Source organism: Protopterus annectens, chromosome 11.part0 (assembly GCF_019279795.1).
Source record: "Protopterus annectens isolate FY-2018-M chromosome 11.part0, PAN1.0, whole genome shotgun sequence".
NCBI lineage: Eukaryota > Metazoa > Chordata > Ceratodontiformes > Protopteridae > Protopterus > Protopterus annectens.
Window position 1 is genome coordinate 1,237,060,022 of NC_056745.1, and position 21,703 is coordinate 1,237,081,724.

The following is a 21,703-nucleotide window of genomic DNA, read 5'->3' on the forward strand; positions in this document are numbered from 1 at the left end:
AGCAGGTAAGGTGTGCCAGCTGCATGTGTGTAGTAAATCTACCTTATAGTGTGTGTGTGTGTGTGTGTGTGTGTGTGTGTGTGTGTGTGTGTGTGTGTGTCAAATGCCCTAGTTGATATATGGTGATGGTACAGAATGAGGCTTGAACACTGTACCTTGGGCCCAGGTGGCAAGAGTCTGAATTCCCTACCCCACTACCATTTGTAAAATGTTTGCAGATTTTTGCCTCAGATTTGTTCTGTTCTGTTCTGTTCCTCATAAAATATGTGGTTTCTGCATTTTTGTGTCTTTACATAGTCAGTAGTGCAGTGGTAGCATTGTTACCTAACAGCTACAGGTTCTCCGGTCTGATTCTTGGCTGGGATGCCTTCTGTGTGGAGTCTGCATGTCTTCCCTGTGTTTGTGTGGGTTTCCTCTTGGTGCTCTGGTGTCCTCCCATCTTACAAAGATATGTGTCTGGCGTGTTTCTCCCTGGACCTCTGCTGAAAATTGGCTTTTGTTCCAAGTCAAACTTTCCTGATTAGCAAATGTTAAATAAATAAACATGACAAGCATTTGAATTTCAGGTGTTATATTCTTCAGAATGTACATGGCAACACAAAAGCTTTTATTCTAGCAATTTTCTAAGTGTATAAGATGGATATTTGAAATTTGTCCCTATTTTTGGGACTGTATTCCCTTATTATTGGCTTTGTTCTATTTTTTGTGCTAAGGTTGAGAGCTATAGTGAGTACTGAATTCACTGAATATGTTTGGAGGCTGCATTCCCCTATTACTGGCTTTGTCCAGATGATTTTGCTAAGAGGTTGAGAGATATGGTGAGAACTGAATTCACCGAATATGGTTGGGGGCTGTATTCCTCCATTATTGGCTTTGTAAAGGTGTTTTGGGCTAAGAGGTTGACAGCTATGGTGAGAACTGAATTCACTAAATGGTAGCCATTTAAGTTTCAGTCTTCCTCTATTTCACAAAACAGCTGATTTGGCATAGTGGCATGTTGCTCTGACTGTTTTGCACAGGGTTCTGAGTTCAAGCCCTGGCAGAGAAATGCATGGTGGTAACACAGCATTTTATTCTAGCAACTTCCCTACATTATACAAGCAATATTTAAAATGTGTCCCTGTTTTTTGTGATTTTGTCCCCCCCACATTAGTAACAGATCTCTTTAATGTGGAATTGTTTGGATGACTTTTACTTCTTCAGAGATTGTGCAGTTTTTAGTACTGTTTATATGTTCCCCCAATATATTTGTCCTTGTCCAGATTTCCTGCATTAACAGGTTGAGAGGTATGTGCAAATAAATTGCTTTATAGAATTACGCATATCCAAACATCTCAACTGTCCCTGATTTTAGCTGTATCTGCTGCAAAGTTCAGCGATACAGCTGAGTGTTGAGTAGATTTTACAAGGAGCTGAGAGCTGCAGAGAAGCAAAAGTTTAGTGCTGCTTATGCTGAGTCTGCTTGCATTGTTAATAGCACAACAGTTAGTGTATTTGCTTTTGATGCAGAAGGCTGTGGGTTCTACTCCCGCAGTAGGTAGATACATTGCTGATACTCTACTGTGTTGCAAAGAGGGTGCATCCTGCAGTCCTTTTTTGGCGAAGATACCTAGTGACTATGAACCTGTTATCAGTTTGCCATCCATTCCCTATTGCAATATTACTAGCAATTTATTCCTCAAGGGCAACAGGCACTTTATTTGTAGATGAAACAATGAAATATAGAGTTGTTTACTAGCAGCAACCTCTTCATTAGTTACAGATCTTTTTAATGTGGAATTGTTTAGATGACTTTTACTTCTTCAGAGATTGTGCATATTTCCTGATACTGGTGGACTGTAGAAGTTTCAGTAGACTTTTATGATGGAAATGTTCTGAACTGGGCAGTTTTGTCATTATTGGTGCATGCATTTTGTTTCATTGTTTACTGGGAAAATGTTCAAAATAATACATTTAAAATACCCTCTAAAACTGTACTGTATTCTACAAGGAATATAATTTAATGCAATCAGGAAGGTGTATCAAAGAGCATGTGTATGTTTCGTGTACAAGGGGTGATTTGAAAACAGCCCAAAGTTCATCTTTATCTGGCACTGGCATAATGTATTTTCTTTGAATGTGGGTTTCAGTGCTGTTTCAATGAATGTGAGTTTCAAGGGCAGACAAGTTTTAATGCTAAGTCTGTTTTCATTGTGAGACTACATTGCTTTGTTTAGCAGATATCTATTAGTGTTTGTGCTGTAAAATGCAAAATAAAACTTTCAGATGAAGTCCAAATCATCGCAGAAGTAAAGCAGTATGCACATTAGTTGTTGTTGTAAGTCCCTAAATAATGAGACAATGAGTTTCAGACTTCATAACCTTCAGAAAAATGCATGCTAAAGCAAGACCTGTTATTCTATCAACTGTCTCAGTTTATACAAGAGCAATTTTTAGTACTGTTTATATGTTCCCCCAATATATTTGGCCTTGTCCAGATTTCCTGCATTAACAGGTTGAGAGGTACGTGCAAATAAACAGATTTATAGATTTAGGCATATCCAAACCTCCCAACTGTCCCCGATTTTGGCTCAAAATGTTGCTCTTCCCCTAATAATCCCTCTAGAAAATGGTATTTTTGGAAGAAAATGTGGCGGGCTTAAAATTAATAAATAACTAATAATCAGAGTTATAGATTACTTTTATTTCAGAAATGCATGCAGATTCTTTTATTTTGTCAGCTGCTTCAAGTTAGCAGTAGTAATATTAAAAAAGTGTCCCTTCTTTGACAGGTTCCCAGCTATATTGTGTAGCTATTTTATATTTTTGCATCACATTTTTGTTTTTTTTTTTGGAAAATTAGTGTCAAATCATTAAAGACTAAAGTTAGAAAATAATGACAGACATTTGAGTTTCAGATTTCATAACCTTCAGAAAAGTCATACTAATGCAAGACCTACTACTCTATTATCTTTCCAAGTTTATAAGAGCAATATTTAAAAATTGTCCTTATTTTTGGGCCTTTGTCCCACTTCTATGTATGGCTTTGTCCAAATTAATGGCTCTGAGGTTCAGAGGTATGACAAATGTGTCAGGGCCACCACAATCAGCCAGAGACATTTCAAATTGTGACATACTTGTTGCACCCCACTCCCCCATGTAGTGACTCTGGATGTGTCCAAGCAAGGCAAGGAGCAGTTATGCAGTGTAAATGTGCAGAGTATCCCCCCAATCCAAGGTAGGCACAAGTACTACAGTGGCTTTTCATCTGTCCTTGATTTTGCGAATGTTCTGGTTTCTGTCATATTTTTATACTGTTGATTTATGCTTATTATTATTCAGAAAGTGCCTTTTGCTCTGTGTTTAAGTAGCAATGCTTTAATGACCATGAAATAAGCTTGTCTGAGATTGTAAGATGCAAGTAAGCTTTAATAAGCATACTGTTAAAGAATTACCAACATTGAAAGCCTTTGTTGTTGCCATGCAGAGAATATTTGCATAACTAGATAACGTATAAGCCTTGGGTATTGAAATGCATATGACAATATTTATAATAAGGGACAGGATTGCATTATTTTAAGAAGCTCATTACATTTGTTGGAAACTTGCAGTCATCTTTTCAGGCTTTACCTGTAAACTAAATAGAATACCAATCGATCATGTGTGGTCCATAACCTGTGCAGTAATCCTTTAAGAAATGTATCTTGAGCATGTTTCTTGTTTGCTTTTCATTTTTTTACTTTGATCATGTTTTCCCCACGAAACAAGTAGATAGTTGTTGTCAGGCAGCAGGTCTTTTTTGAATAAAAAACATTTTTACAACTGGGGGTATCACAGAGATTGCTACTTTCAGCATGTTACTTGGTACTTTAATAAAGCTGAATATAAATTATAATTAGAACTGCAGTGCAAGGAGAAGTGGTTTGAGTTGAGTGCTGCTTGTTTTTCTTATACTTGATTTTGACTGGCATTCCAGTAATGTATTTAAAAAATAATTTATCTTTTCATGCCTCACAACCTTTTTGTTTCCATCTAGATATTAAGTAAGCTGTCATGCAGCCAATGCATTGAAATATTTTTTTCTTCTGCACTTCATTTTGTCTTGATTGGACTCTCATAATGATGGTTTGGCACCCAGGGCAGTGTATTTAATTAAAGTTACAGGTTTTGTGGTTTTGAGCATAGCTCCTCCCCTTTCTGGTTGACCACACCCCCTTTCCATTGACCCCACCCATTCAGCTGTCTCCTGCAGCCCCCCTTTTAGTTTGAGGTCACCAGCTGCCACTGCATACACAGATTAACACTCTGCATTCTCACCTTCATCGAAACTGGAGGAATGCAAGCTCATCTAAGGTGCATCTTTGAAATGCTGGAGGAAACCTGAGAACATGGATAAACCTACACAGACACATGAAAAATATGCAGACTCCATATAGAAAAAGCTACAGCCAAGAACTCAACCACAGCAAAGCATTATGAGATAGTAATGCTACTCACTGCACCAGTGTGGCAATAAGCAGTTGCTTTTACACACATTCTGCTTCTGCCAAACTACCACATATAGCCACCTATCATGTGCAAGTTCTCTGTGATGGTAAGTCAAAGAAATTATGGCCAACTTGTTGCTCTTTAATACACTGCAACCCTCCCACCATATACACACAATACACATAAGTACAATGCTAATGTTTGTGATAGAAAGCAAAAGAAATTATGGAGAGCTTGTTACTCATACACTGCAACACCACCCGCACATTAGGACTTAAGCTATAGCATTACTAGTTTCACATTGAGTTCAGCAAATAACAACACATTGTGTGATGCTAGCCTTGCCACACCAGATTGATGACTTGTTTAGCAATCATCAAACAACTGCAGGGTAAGTCACTTTTGTTCACATCATTCAGGAGTAATGCATACCCATCACTGTTCTTTATTTCACAGAATGTCCATGATTTTGCCTCATGTTGTTGCCATGTCCCCTGCAAATTATTTTGTTCTGCTGGGAAATTATTCGAGCTTACAGACAATCATTAATGTCAGCCATTATAGTTTCATACTTCTTATTGTTTAAGATGCAAAACAGGTTATTCTATAATCTTTTTTTAGTGAATTAGGGTAATATTTTAAAAGTGTTCCCAATTTTGAGCCTTTATTCCCCATTATTTTTGGATTTGCACAGAACTCTTGAGAAAAAGTTGAGAGTTATAGCATTTGGTGTCCTTCCATTATTTATAAAACTCCCTGAAACAGAAAACCATCGCTGAAAATCTGCAGCATCCGCTTATCTTAAAATCCTAGAAAAGAATGGCTATCATTTGCTCTGCGCAGTCAATCTCTAGCAGTAATGTTACTCGCATTCATGCATTAATTACTGGCTTTATCATAACAAGATTATATCAGAAGCCAGTTTAGGATAAAGTACATAATCAAAGAGTGAATTATTGTTCTCCTCATTTTCCACCATTCTGTGGCAACTTTTTTGGGGCCCCCACGCCGTCAATGATGATAAGGGGGCTCCCTGCAGCTGTGGGTATCGCTGGTGCCTAATGCTGGCTATGATTTTAGTTTCAGTGGAGAATGCCGACCAGCAAGATTTAATTAAGTCAAGGACACTATGTCAGTGGTAAAATATTTAATAAAATTATAAAGCTTGCTACTTGACAAAACACTATCACTACAACCAGAGATTAATTTTTAAGGAAAAGAAGTCATGCCAGTCCTTTAGATTCTTCAACTTGTGAGTTGTTATTACCCAAATGACTTAACTGTACAAGCCTGCTGTAAAAGTGATTGTTGGTTTGACAAACACTTAACAAAATATCAACATAACTTTCAGTGGTTGGGGGCCCACCAGGATCAGGGGACATCAAGAGATTGATGGGTTTGCTAGTGTCTAAAACCACCTATGCCAACCTCAGCATAGGCTAGATCTGAAAAGAACCTCCAGTGTCCATTTCTTAGCTGCAATTCCATTCTTGCTCTGTCCCCAAAGAGGAATAAACTATAACAGATTGCTAGACCCTCAAAACACTGAGATTCCTTAGAAAGCATTTATAAACATAAGCTGATCCTTCATAACAGGGTTTTGTAGTTGTAACTTTCTCTGCAGCAAAACATGGAAATGTAATTTCATTAAAGAATTCTGACCATCATCCACAGTTAGGTTTTGATAGCAAGCAGTGTATCAAAAGCAAAAGTACTCACAAATTGATCTAAAAGGGGGTCCACTGACCACTTATCCTCCCATTATATTTTTGATGATGCCTATAGCATAATTTATGCTAGCATACTACCTACACTTTTTTTTTTACTTACTGATGGAGAGACATACAATTGTGTCTTTGACATGACTTATTTCCTGATCATTACAGACTTTAACTGACATAACAGCAAATAAGTATAGGTTTGCTTTGTGAACAACAAAGCTTGAGTTTTCCTAATCAAGACTCTTACTTTTAAGTAACAGTTAGAATAGGTATCTACCATTTGCTTAACAATGCAGGCACGGTAGACACCATAAACATGTTTCCAATATTGATGACATTTGATATAATCTAATTTTTTAAAAGTATATCAGAGAATTCTTTAAATGCATTGCAGAGAATCACAAACCAAGAAGCACTTTAAGAATATTGAATGTCCACTGCCATGATCCATGAATACTGTATATCTAATGTAGGTGGTCCTGTCATCAGTAGGCAGTAATATCAGGTAGGTGTAAATGGAACATAGCTGGGGTTTGCTGCTCTGCATCTGACAGTGACTATTCATAACTTAAGCCATAAAAACATGCACAAAAATGTATTCCTATGATTTATTAACACCTGCACTAGGTGGACGCTAAGTGTACATCGTTATGAATGAACAGATAACACAAGCATGACTCACACCTTCTTCTTCCTAATTTTAGTTTTCCTACTGATTTTCTTGTGGCCTTAAATACCTTCTCATTAACATTTATCTCACCTCCCTCACTCTTTCTTCTCCTAACATCTATGTATAGTCTTTCCATACATCTAAATATTTTTCAATTTTATACTCACACTGTACATTCTCTTCCATATTGTTTACACATTATCGATACTCTCCTTTGCCAGCAAAAAACACTTTTTTGGTTGAAGTGCATTACTCTGATAACTGTGTTCTTTGATGTATGTTACATGGGAGAACAGAGTCTGGAGTAAGCATACATCAGTCAAGTATTATGAGAATGAATCCATGCTCATACATTTGTAAACACATCAGTCTATCCGTGACCCACCCCTTGTTCCCATTTTATCTGTAAATATGTATGCATATCTGTGTGTGTGTGTGTGTGTGTGTGTGTGTGTGTGTATGTGTGTGTGTGTGTGTGTGTGTACATATATATATATATATATATATATATATATATATATATATATTTATATAGATAATGCATATACACACACATATATGTTTATATGTATGTGTATATATGAAGATGTACAGAAATATATGCATGTATACGTATGCATACACAAACACATATTTGTGTAAGTATGTATATATATATATATATATATATATATATATATATATATGGAGCCCTATCAATTGATTAAGTTTTCATTAACTTGAAATTCATATCTGCGAGATGATATGATCGAATTTCCAAAAACTCAAAGCTTTTGAATTAAGATCGTGGTACACTGTGGATAGACTAAAACAATGAGTAAAAAGGTCACATGGAAAAACCAATTGGTTAAAAAACACTAAGGGAAAAAGCTAGCAAAGCTAGACTTTCCACTGTGTGATACCTTAAACCTCTTGTATCAGACGTAACATGGGATATATGTAAATTACCCTTTAAGGATATTAGGTGTTTCAGCTAAATGACAATACTAAATGTCAGAGACTTTTTCTTTTACTTTAACATCTGTTGATGGACAATTTCAAGCCAATAAAGCCAAACCTCTCTAGCTGTGAGCATGCATGTTTCTGCCTTCTTATGGCATCATGAGCACAGCATGAGAAAAATGTTTGACTTTTGGAAACACAGGGTTGTTGTATCCAACTGATATCCATAAACCTCGGGGTATCTACAAAATATCCCAACTAACAAATTAAAACAGTGAGTAAAAAGGTCACACAGAAAAAAAAAACAACTGGTTAAAAAACACAAAAAGAAAAATCTAGCAAAGCTAGACTTTCCACTGTGTGCCATTTTGCTGAAACACCTGATATCCTTAAAGGGTAATCTGCATATATCCCATGTTGCCTCTGATACAAGAGGTTTAAGGTATCACACAGTATAGTGAGGATAGGGAAATTTGCCATTGTCCTCAATGTAGTGCAGTCTCAGAGTTGGTATATATAATTTTTAGGAGATGAGGGGGTGGAGGGTGGCTTGCCCCCCTGCAAAAACATAAAAATATAGATTTTTGTGTGTTTTTAATGTTCGAGTTTTTGGAAATTCAATCATATTGCCTCACTGATATGAATTATGAGTTTTTGAAAATTCATACAACTGACATAGATCCATATATACATATATATATATATATATATATATATATATATATATATATATATATGTATATATATATATATATGTGTGTGTGGTTTCATGCTGAAATATCGAATTTCAGCAATTCATGTCCATGAAGCCGAAACCTCTAAATAATGAAAGTGCATAATTGCGAATAGGACTATGTCGAATTCGCGGTTATGCATTTTTGTTATCGTACGGAAGTGTTCAGCTGGGATGGTGTCTGCAGGTTAAGGTGAGTGAGTGTGCGTGAGTGTTTTTGTAAATTGTACGAGTGGGTCAGGGTAGGGATGTGGGGGTATGAGTGTGTGTTGTTGGCTGTGTGTGGCTGTGTGTGATTTTTTTTTTTTTTTACTGTTTGTGCGATCTCGGAGTTAGTATATATCAGTAGGGGGGATGTGGGTGCAGGGGGGCTTGCCCCCCTGCATATGTGTAGTGTAGGTGTGTGTCTGTATTTCCGTGATTTGTTGTGTGAGTGTTATGATTTGTGTGTTGTGTGCTGTATGCTGTGTGTCCGATATTGTGATTTCATGGTTGTGAGGTGTTGGTATATATATATATATATATATATATTGTCGAAATGCTGAAATATCGAATTTCAGCATTTCGACAGTATAAAGTGAAACCATATATATATATATATATATATATATATATATATATATATATATATATATATATATATCAAGTTTATAGATTAGTGCTAGACTAACTATCTTTGGTGGTCATTTTAAGCCTAGTCAGTTACTTCATGTGAGAATCAAACCCTGCATTCTTTGTTTGTAAGGTAAGCACCTTAACCATTACACCAACTTCCCACCCATACATATGTAAGTATACACTATATGTGTATACTGTATATATGCACACACAAACACACACACACGCATGCACACACACACATACATATAGAGGTTTAATTTTGCAGTTATTTTACTTTTCAGTCAGTTTAGTGCAGGAATGGGCAGAACATGAGATTGACTGAAGATAATGCTAAAATATCAGTTTGTCAACTGAAAAAAGGAGTGATATGAAGGATGAATTGCTTATGCCAGCATGTCCAAGGAGAATATGGGAGCAGCCCTTAACATATTTGTTCATGAGTGAAGCAATGCATGTGGTTTCCAAACGTATTGATCTGATTAAGTTAAAATTAAAGAATATTTTCTTGCATGATTTAAATATGATGCCTGATTTTTTCAAGAAAAAGTTCAGACAGCACAAAAGAAAGCTAGATATTAATGTTGAGTAAATATAATGGTGACATCAACACTTATTTTCATTGATGGGTGAGTAGATATAAGGTCATCACACTGGAAATGCTTGCTGAACTTTTGTTGATGGGGCAAGATTGAAATATTCTCTCTCAGAACATGAGGGTTGAGGGGCAGAATGAGACTCTTACTGCCTCTGGAAAGAGGTGGAAAAGGGGACCTCTGTCTAGCTAGCAAATTGTCACTGCATAGCAAGAGGCTGCCTGGCACTGCATGTGGGCATAAGGATCCTGTGGGGCAGCTTAGGCCATCATAGTAGGTTGCACAGGAAAAGGGGGAACCACAGGTTCTGGTGTACACTCAAATAACCAGAAGGGATATGTGTGGTCTCACTGTCCACTGAGATTGGGTGGGAAGTACAGGTTTCTGGAAGAAAAAGCAGCAAGCAGGATAAGGACTACAACAATGGTGAGTTGTCTGGAGATAAAATCTGTACCAAACTAAAAGTCGGTATCCTATACTGATTGAAAGGAAATAAATCATTGAAATGAGGACATAGCCTTAGACATAACCACAGTTAAGCCTGCAATGTTTAGAAAGGATTAGCATTTACCTAGGCATTCCATTCCAGTTAGGGCCTTGGGGGAGCATATTTTAATGTACCGTTGTCTAACTTTTATGTAGATTGGAACAGATAGGTAGCTGTGTTTGTGGATATTCCTGCTGATATTTTAATAGTAAAATACTTTGATGGTGCAGAGCCTTGTGTATACATAGTTACATTCAACCAAACATGGAGGCAACCAAACAGGGAAGTCAGTAGGGAGGAGGCTCAGCTAGAGACTACACCTTCATCTGGAGCTTGTGATATGGCTAGATCAGAGCGGTAGCTGGTCAGTAGCACAAACTTGTTCTCAAGCCACAGCTGCTGAAATGTACATCAAGGGGAAAGGCTGGTGGTAGTAGTCAGTCAGAATTTGAAGTACCAATAGGAAAAGGTATCCAACTTGCTTTGAGAGGGAAGCTGGGAAGGCAATGCAAAAAGGATGGAAGACAGGAAATAAATTTACCTTTTATTAAAGACTTGTTTCAGGGGGTAGCTATAGATATTATCTGACACCTTAATACCCCAAGTTCCATAGATCAGAAATAAATATACTTTGGTGATGGTGGATTATGCCACTAAATAACAAGAGGCCATGGCACTTTCTTCCATTGAATCAGTGAAGATGGCAAATACTGTGCTAAGTATTTTCAACAAGGAGGTTTTCCTAGAGAAATACTGACAGACAGAACTGCTAACTTCTTGTCAGACCTGCTGGTCTGCTTATGGAAACTTTGTGTGGTAAAACATTTAAAAGCAGCTCTACCATCCACTAGCTAATGGTCTGTTGGAGAGGTTAAACCCAACTATAAAGATCCCACTGAATGCAGACTTGTTCTAATGAGAGTGTGATAAGTGTCCAATGTTCTGTTTTCTAATAGGGAGGTGCCGTAGGAATTCACAAGGTTTTCATCCTTTGAGCTGCAATATGATCTCAGGGTGAAGTGGCCCCAGATTTATTTTTTTATGAATTGGAGAATGAGTATGATTGCCACAAAGATAATGTATGTGGCAATCACTCTTACTCTCCACCTCATAAAAATATGTGACTGTGTCTCTTTTTGAGCCATGCCATGATTAGGCTTGCGGAGCTCACGGGATGACAGAGCATCTGGCACAAGCACAGCAGCAGCAGTTATTCTGGTATGATAGGACAGTCAGACCCTCAGAGTGCTCTTTTAGGCTGCAGGTGGTGGTACTTATTCCTGTTAGAAACAGCAAGCTGCAGGTGGCCTGGGAGGATCATTTCACCAATGTGAAAATGCTGAGTGGTGTTAATTACTAGGTAGATTTGCCAGAAGGCAGAAGCAAACACTCTGGTTTAACATGAAAAAGTTGCATCATGACAGAGAGGCACTAGTACTCAGTATCTGCAGTGGGTGTCAGGCAGACACAGGGGGTGACTCAGTGGTGGATCTATTCTGTGATGCTCAGTCTGACACCTCTGTGGATGGCATTCCCCTCTGTCAGCATTTGTCACCTACCCAGGTTTAGGAAATTCCAAAAATATTACAGGCATTTGGTGATATGTTTACTAATAAACCAGGGTATGCCTATCTGGATGGAACACCAAGTGGACACAGGTCCCTAGCAACACAAGAAACAAGTACCTTATAAGGTGCTTGTAAGACTTAGGCAAATCCTGACAGAGTAACTACAGGATATGTCGAAAATGGTAAAACCAACAGCATGCTTCTCAAACTTGTAGAGCAAGAAACCTGGACAAAGTAAAAGGCCCCAAAATAGGGACCCATTTTAAATAGTACTCTTATAAAATTAGAAAGTCACTAGTATAACAGGATTTGTCATTGTCATAATAATCCTCTTTTTCCTATTTTCTACATGGGGTCAGGGTGTGATATCAGCTGTCACCATCCCTCTCTCTAGTCAATGCCACTCTCCTAGCTTTTTCAACACTCGTACCTGTCTGTCATAGGTCTTCTTTTAAACGATCCATCCATCTCTTTGCCCCCATTTCCTCTTGCCTTCTTCCTGTTTGTCCTAAACATTTTTCACCAAATTGCTGTCTTCTGCTTTTCTGCACAGATATCCAAACCACTATAATCTGTTTTCTTTGACATTTTCTGCAATTGGAGCTACTTTGGCTTCTTCTCTTACGTGCTCATTTATTCATTAGACCTACAGTGTGCATCCTACCACCCATCTCAGGCACTTCATCACTTTCACCCCTAGGTTCCTCAGCTGCATTGCCTTTACTGCCCAGATTGTTGTACCATACTATAGTACTGGTCACATCACTGTTTTGTACACCTGAGTTTTCAGCTTCTTTGGCATTCTTCTGACATATACTACACCTGACACTCTGTACCAGTTGGTTTCAGTCCCTCTGATATTAATTTGATCTCCTTATTCAGATTTCTCTTCTCCTCAACCACCCCTTCCAGATACTCAAAACTGTTAGTCTGGTCCAGCATTTTCCCTTCAGTCTCACTTCTCAGCTTCTTCTGGTTTCTCCCATTAGCTAAAATTACATCTATATTATTTTTACTCAGTTTTACCCCATGTGCCTTCAGTTTTGTATTCCATTCTCCCATCCTTTGCTGAAGTTCTTGCTCAGAGTCTGATTGTAAGGCTACATCATCTGCATACAGCAACTATGTTGATCTGTCACCTCTGACCTATTTGCTAATGTAGTCCATCATCAGTATGAACAGCAGTGGGCTCAGAGCTGAGTATTGATGCACACTAACTCCAACTGGGAACCACTCTGTGAGACTCAACACTGTTTGTACTTGAGTCATGGGATTCTTGTACATAGCTTGCACTAATTATACCAATGTTTCTGGGACTTCGAGCCACCACAGTACTGCCCAAATCAGCCTTCTTGGGACATTGTCATATACTTTCTCCAAGTCTAGGAATGCCCAGTTGGACTCTTTCCTCATCTCTAACCCATTGTCAACCATCTGTCTCATTCCAAACATTGGGTAGGTTGTGTTGAATCCTGATCTGAATATGAAGGGCTCATTGCCCAACTTACTTTCAACTATGTTGCATATTTATTTATCAGTCACCCTCTCCAGAATTTTCATGCAGTGTGACAGGAGTTTGATACCTCTGTACTGCCCACAGTCATGAATGCTCCCTTTGTTCTTGAACACTGGCACTAGTTTGCTTATTGTCCAGTTACCTGGGATGCACCCTTTTCTCCATACTGCTATGAGTACACTCAGGAGACATTTCTCTCCTGTCTTACCCAACATCTATATCAGATCTGCTGTGACCTGATCTGAGCCTGTTGCTTTCCCTGGTTTTATTACACTCAGTACTGTTCTTATTTCTTCTATGGTGGGCTCTTCCTTTTCTCTCAGCTTAGGTTGTGTCTGGAGCAGTACAGCTTGTTTGGAGTTTTCTTCATTCAGAAGCTGCTAGAACTACTCCTTCCATCTGCCTTTGATGTCCTGTAGACTAGTGAGCAGGTTGTTGCTAGCATACATTATGAAGGATGACCGACTATCTTCTTTATCTTTTTGTCTTTGCCTTGTAACTTAATATAGTTTCTGTGTGCCATTTACTGCATCACTGTCCAGAAGCTGGCAGAATGCCTATGAAGCCGTGTTCTTTGCTATTGCAACTCCTTGCTTATCCTCTTTGCTAGCCAACCAGTATCACTTCCTAGCTAGGTCTATCTTTTCTATCTTCTTTTCCTCCACTCTTTAGATGACTTCCTGGACTTCTGCATTCTAACTCCAGCCTTTCTTATGTACCTTATTTCCATACCTCTGTAGTCTTCACACATGCTGTTTTGAAGTGCTTCCATTCTTCTTTGACTCCCCCTAGTTCCTCTTCTTTTAAGGTATTACAACCATGAGTAATTTCTTGAAATGTAGTGCTTTCTCTCCAGATAAATTCTAGGTCTTCAGCCTTGTCTCTGTAGACCTTAGAGCCTTCTCTGACCACTGCTTGCAGGTGATTGTGGCAACTAGTGGATTATGCTGTGGGCTGTTTCACAAGGAATAACTTTGCAATCACTGAATCTACCCCTGTGCCTTCTCCTTATTAGGAGGAAATCTACCTGAGTTGCATGTTAGCCACTCTTGTATGTGATTTTGTGACTGTCTGTCTGTTTGAACCATGTGTTGGAGACTATCAAGCCATTTGCCAGACAGAAGTCTAGAATGGTCTCTTCTTCTTTACTCCTGTTGTTCAACCCCAGGCAGTCATCATATTCTGTTCTGTCTGTCCCTTCTTTATTCCTCTTGCATAACTCCAAGCAGTCCTCACTTCTTGTTCTGTCTGTCTGACATGTGCATTCAGGTCATTCATTATCAATGCCACTTCATGGTGTCCTCTTTTATCTAGTATGTTGTGCAATGGATCAATTTTGATGTATTAACTGGACAAATTGTTCAGTCCGATATGGATGAGACAATAAGATTGGCAATTCAGTTCATCATCAAAAAACACAAATGCAAACAACATCCACAAACAGTGTTTGCAGGGGGGCAAACCCCTCTGCAGCCCCTACACCCCATGTTATTTATAGATACCAAAAGGACAAATTCCCTGATCCACACTGTACCATGATCTGAATTATCAACCATATAGTCTCGACCATATGAGTTTTGACAATTTGGCTATTTAATACTTTGAAATAGACCACATGCAACTCTCTTCCTCACTATCACAGCCTTGCTGTGGTGCATTGGCTGAGATTATGAATACTGCCTTATCAGTAGGCTGAAATCTGACTGCTGCAACTCTGTGACTAATTCTAATAACATTCCTCACTGCCTTCCAAAGCCTCTCCCTCACCATAATTCACGCACTATTTCTCCTGAGTAGTAGACTTTGAATCCCAAGCCGAGTGGCTTTGCTGTACTGCTCGTCCATCCTGGATCCTAGATACAGAGGATATCCAGCCCCCTCCTTACCATCATGTTATCCTCTTCCAAGTTGTGTCCTGTCAACTGAATGTAGTAATTCTTAATTCCTGTTTGGCAGGCTGGTTTTACATCCAGCATTCAACAGAGCCAGGACTTCAACCAACTTATCACTATGTCCATTCAGTGACATTACTCAATGCAACCAAATCACTTTACACCATAAAGTGGCTAGCCCTACCATGGCATGCCGTCTGTAATCTATGGTCTCCTATCTTGAGCATACTGTGCACAACAGTATATGCCAAAAAGCAGTTGGTCTGTACAAATCTTCCCAGTTATAGTTATTTCATACTGCATGGCATACCTGTGACAGGTCATAGGACATCATCACCCATACTGTGTTCCAGCTACACTGAGTATACTAGATGTACCTTTGTATGTCACAGGAGTGTTCTACCAGTGGCCTGTTGACAGAAGCAACACTACAAAAGGTGTCTGAGTGACATGTGCATACCACACCAGTGGCAGCTACAGTAAAACAGGGTTAATGTTTTGTACTCCTACCTCATTGTAGCCCATACCACACAGAAAAATGGGAGGCATCTGTGTATGTAAGGATGTGAATGGCCATGACCTAGGAGCAATAGCTGTCTCAGTGTTGTGGACAACATAAAGAATGGGCTTTGTGGGTGAGGTGCGTGACATATGTGCACTATCTGACAGCTGCTAATAGCATTGTCACCACTAGGTGAATAACCCTGTACCCATTAACTACCACCTAGGAAGTGGTCAACATTATGGACACTGTGTGTAAGGGATGGTGCTGTGCAGTTCACCTCCCTGAGCTGGTGACATCTACAGGCCTATTAGGTAGTCATACAAGGCACCCATGTCATAACAGGGTGCCATCCATGAGCATGGAGATCATTGGACAGGCATACTCAGCACTCGGGTGACTAATATCAGATCACATATCACCTTTAAGGGGTATTGGCCATGCATGGATGGGCAATACCAGCCTTCACAATCCTCACCTCCACTATGCAGCATGCTGGCTACCATGCATAAAGACATGTGCTACACTGTGATGTTGGACATGCTACACGTACATATCTTGATCTGAAAGACATATGTCATGGACAGCCACCGTCCTACTACAAGGATCGCCACATGCTGGACAGATCCCTGTGCCATACATGTTACATACTCCTGCCATACCATGCAACCCTGTCCATCAAAGCTGCACATGTCATCTCTGTCATACATGGTGCGATCACTGCATTGTAGATGTATCATTAACTGCCTGATCAGTAATGTGGCACTGATGCACCTGGTGGTGGCAAAATGGCTGTCGGATACAGGTAGAAAACCTTGCTCATACATGCTATAGTTGGAAACCATCCCTGCGAATAACGTCCGGCTAGCCATTGTCCCATGTGTATCACATGTGCAACACAGGCGATACGTGGCAGGATGTTGAACTGCTGTAGAGTGCCGTGTAGGTATATATGGCAAAACACATGCATGTAAAGGTTTCCATGCACATGTGTGCATTGTCACTGCTCATGTCAGTTAAGGCAGTGTATGTGTTGATATGTGACATATACACAGCATCAAGTTCAACAGCATTACTGTGGACACATCCAGGCATGTGCTGATAGGTACGAACACCAGTACAGGCAAACAGACATGCCCACATCAAGACAGCATTCACATGGAGTATGAGCAATGTAATGAGGTGACACACATATAAGGTGATGATATCCAATGCACAACGGGTGTTACATGTGTGTGACACAAACATGTCAGTCGTGTCAGTGTCATGATGATTTGCAAAGATAACTGTTCATATGTGCTAGATTTAATACAAATGTATGTGCAGCTGTATCTCTGTACATCTCTGTGATACTGTGACCTGTCTCCATCATTATGTCTTCCAGATAATGCCTCGTTCACACCTGCCAGCATATAGCTGCCTGGAGGATGATGCCCTCATACCGTACCTCCATGAAAACTATGAGGTGTTGTTCAGCCATGAGCCACAGCATGCCCAGCAGTGTGACAACCTGTAGCAGGAACTTCGTAGTTGGGTTAATGATGTCGGTGGCCATAACCACACCTACCAGCAGGTGCGCAGACACTGCATGGACCTGATACGACATGCGAAACACCGTGCCAATGCAATTGCCAGGGAACAAGGTGGAACAGGTGGTGGGCCACCAACCCAGCCCCCACTCATACCCACCAAGGAGCTACTGGCCAGCCTGGGGACACCCTCAGAACAGCATCCACAAACACTAGCTGCCATCGTGGAGGTGGGTGTCTCCCAACCACCAAGACTGGAGTTGCCTGGTAAGTCACTACTGCACATATGACTATTATATCCCATTTAGTTGCATGTGTCACTGTACAATATGTAATGTAACATCATATACAAGGTATGTTTACACACATGCCGCATACTATAGTATGCTACCCTGTGTATGCACACATGTGCATACTATATGCTATTGTACAGGCGAATGTGTTAACATGCACAGTGCACTCTGTAGCTGTCATACAGTCATGGATAATGTTCAAACTGCTGTGTCACCCCTATACAGGTACCTCTGGCATGCCACACAGACATCAGTCCATTGCAGGTGAGACAGTTATCAGTATCAGGCATGTTAATGCATAGATCTATTTGCCATGTGGCCAGTTAACACATGTACACATAATGTATGGTCCAGTCATGATATACAGGTCGCATCTGTCATCAATCACACTGGCTACCCATGTGCAATATATACAAACTAAATGAAACACCAACATGAAACCACAGTATCTGTCATTGCTAGATGTGTGGACAGCTGTGCATACAATGGTGGAGGTGTTGTTCAATGTAGGCATATGTGCTATACATTGGAACAACACATGTGTGGTACGCAAACAGTACCACACAGTGAGCTGGGATATGGGCAGCCCACAGGATTCATCATTGTGTAATATGCCCCTGCAATGGGTGCACACATTGTGATGTGCCATCTGACATGTCCCAGACATGTAGTGTCCTGGCTGCAATATTGTCTCACTATTCCATAATACATACCCCACATACCAAACATACAACCCTTTGTCTGCATAACCCTGTGGACAGTGACGTATCTGACATCTATGGGTGTATGTCATATGGGACAACACAGACATGTGAGATAGATGGCCATCACAAATATTAGGCCAACACATGTTCATACATGGCCATGGAAGATGGCAAGAGACATGTAGCAACACATAGTAGATGTGATGTGTATACATGCTGTTGCACATTGTCCATACATGGTCCAACTATAGCCTTTGTTGAATGGTTATATAGTTGATGTGGAACACTGGACATCCTAAAAGCTTGTGCACAGCTTGTGGAGGTGTCACTTAATTCGACCATATAAGATGTGTTGAACATCATGACTGTGTCATAGCATGACAGTAGTCACCTGTACCGCTTCCACAGACATAGACACCACATCAGGCCACAGATACCGTACATTTCCTTTGCTGCTGTTGGACATCACTGTCAGCCATGCACCTTATGTGTGTGGTACATAAATGGCACGTGGGACATGGTGTATTGACAAGTCTGCCATGTCTGGACACAGTTGCCAGGCAGCTAAGACATTTTAGTAGTTGTGCAAGGGTGTCATCTGTAGGTCTTCCGGTGACCTGTCACATGACACAGCATGGTTTAGTGTGTATACACCTCAGCGACGTGGGTCACAATCCACAGTAGTTATGTAATGTGTATGCACGCAGTCATGGCTATGCACTGTGTGTGTATTCCACACTGTATAGCAATATAGACTCCTCATGATGCCATGCAATGGCACAGTGTCTGTACTTCACACTGTATGGCAATGTAGACGCCTCATACTACCCTTCAATGCTCATGCACATCTGCTAAAACTGCATTCTATCTGTAGGGCATACAGACAACACTGCAATGTGATACTCATTACACCACTGTACATGTGTCAGGACACCATTGTGTCAGAGATGTATGCATGCCAATGCACACATCAGCAGATTACATGTCATACTACATGTTAATGTCAAGGTCACATCAGCCATGTGTATTGTTAACCTGTGCTGGTCCACATGGTGTATCACAGGGATGCATGCTTGCTACCATGATTGTGTGAACTGCATGACTTCTGATATGACACCTGCTTGCTGTTGTGTGCAACCCAGGGATGTATGCTAACTACCACTATTAACGTCTGAGCTGCATGCCGTCTGCTGTATCACATGCATGCTGCATGCCGCCTGTCAAATCACATGCATGGTCTGTCTGTGTGTCTGTGTGTCTGTGTCTCTGTCTGTCTGTGTGTCTGTGTCTCTGTCTGTCTGTGCGTCTATGTCTCTGTCTGCTGTGTGTCTGTGTCTATGTCTCTGTCTATGAGTCTGTGTCTCTGTCTGTGTGTCTGTCTGTCGGTGTGTCTATTGTAATGTAGAGTCTTTCTTTGCATTCACAGGTGATGTAGGTGCGTTACCCTCCTGCGGTCAGTCTGATGTTAGTGTCCCCACAGATTCTAGCAGTGATGAACATATGCATGAGGTACAGGCAGGGTTGTCAGGGGCTGAACCTGTGCCAATGGTTGCCATCCCAGCTATGTCCCCCTCTTCCCCACACAAAGTTCTCATGCCAACACATACCCCATCACCAGTGGCCATAGAGGAAGGACAGTCAGCATGTGTTAGCTTGGAACAGGAATGTGTGGTGGCTACAGAAGGTGTGTCTTCACACCATGGCATCAGTGTAATGACTGCAGATGTGCCACACAGGCATGTGGCCAGTGCTGCTCATAGGAGAACCTCTGGCAGACATGCACCTGAAGGACAGAGCGCAGCAGTTGGTGTCACCAGACGCATGTTTCAGACTGTAATGGCGGCACAGGCATGTGCTGAACGGCAGAACAGAGAAGGCAGAGGCTTCAGAGGGCTGCTCTCTGTTCTTTAAATGACAACATCCAGGCATTGGCAAATGCTCAACAGCAGATTGCTGATGTTCTGGACAGGCGATTGGGTGACATAGTTGGAATCCTTGACCGCGGCATGACAATCCACGAGCGTGAGCTGTCTGTGCTGGAACATCTGGTAAGAGTGAGGCCTAGGCCACGTGGACATAGGCCAGCTACACCACCTGGTGCAGGTCAACGTGAACGAGCTACCTCACATGCCCGCTCCCACAGTGCCGGTAGCAGTAGCAGTGCAGCTGATGCTGCGCTGTCCACACCAGGACACAGCAGGCCACGTGGACGTAGCCCTGGACGTTCCCAGAGGGGTCACTGTTCCAGTGGATATGTGTCATTGGACAGTAGCCAATCTGTACCTCTGCCTGGTAGTGCCCGTGCAACCCCTGGCAGTCACAGGTCATGTGGCCATTGCCGGACACAGTGAGCTGTACATCCTGGTCTGTACAATCTGGAGCTGTCAATAATACCCCTGTGTAGGCCGGACACATGGCAGAACTGTGTGCACACATACACACACACAGCAGAAACATCTGTAGGGCACCGCAACACCCACATGCATAACAACCACACATGTCCAATCAGATCACCAGCCCTAACCCACACACATGATGTCATCCACTGGTGCAGCCTATGCACCTGGCAAACATTATCACCCAGTGCATATGATGATGCCTGTGCTGCATCCCTGTCATCCACACCATCGGTGCAGGGACATGCTCATATGGTCTGATACACAGGGTGAACAGAATAGTGAGATAAGTGTATATTACATTTGTTGTGTACTGTTGACACGCACCAGACATACCATGTAGTACAGGTTTAGAATGCATAGTTATATGTTCACAGTATGTGTCTTGGTAACAACAGTAACAGCATGTTGGTAATTATTCCCTGCTTCCCTCCTTAAGATCTAATTGCATGTGCCATTACGTTACAATGTTTGCAGTTAGAGTGCATTGTTTTATGTTCACAGTATGTGTCTTGGTAACAACAGTAACAACATATTGGTAATGATGCCCTGCTTCCCTCCTTAAGGTCTAATTGCATGTGCCAATAAGTAGCAGTGTTTGCAGTTTCCCATGTGTAAATGTGGAGTACTCACAAGCATGTATGGCAATACCAGCATGCTTTACGTAGCCTCAACCTCACTGTTAGAAAGGCTACCATTCCACAGATGTCCACACATCTACTGATCCAGAAGCATGTGAGCTGTTTAATAGGCTACAGTGGCTAGAGATGTGACATCCATAATGGGTCACATCACAGGTATAGTGACATGGTGCAGGGGGTTTACACAGCGGTCTGGCTGATGTCAACGTTAGAGTCCAGTTGATAGCATGAGGCCTCACTGTGTAGCAGTAATACACTGTCACATTACAGGATGAGAACATGCACAGACATACACAGAAACACACAGTAACATGCCCACACTCACAGGGTCAACAACACTATAATGCACACTCGATAGTGTTGAGGTGAGGACCCCTGCCTGTGTGGTAATCACCTTCACAGTACTGTGCACCCACATGATGTGACAC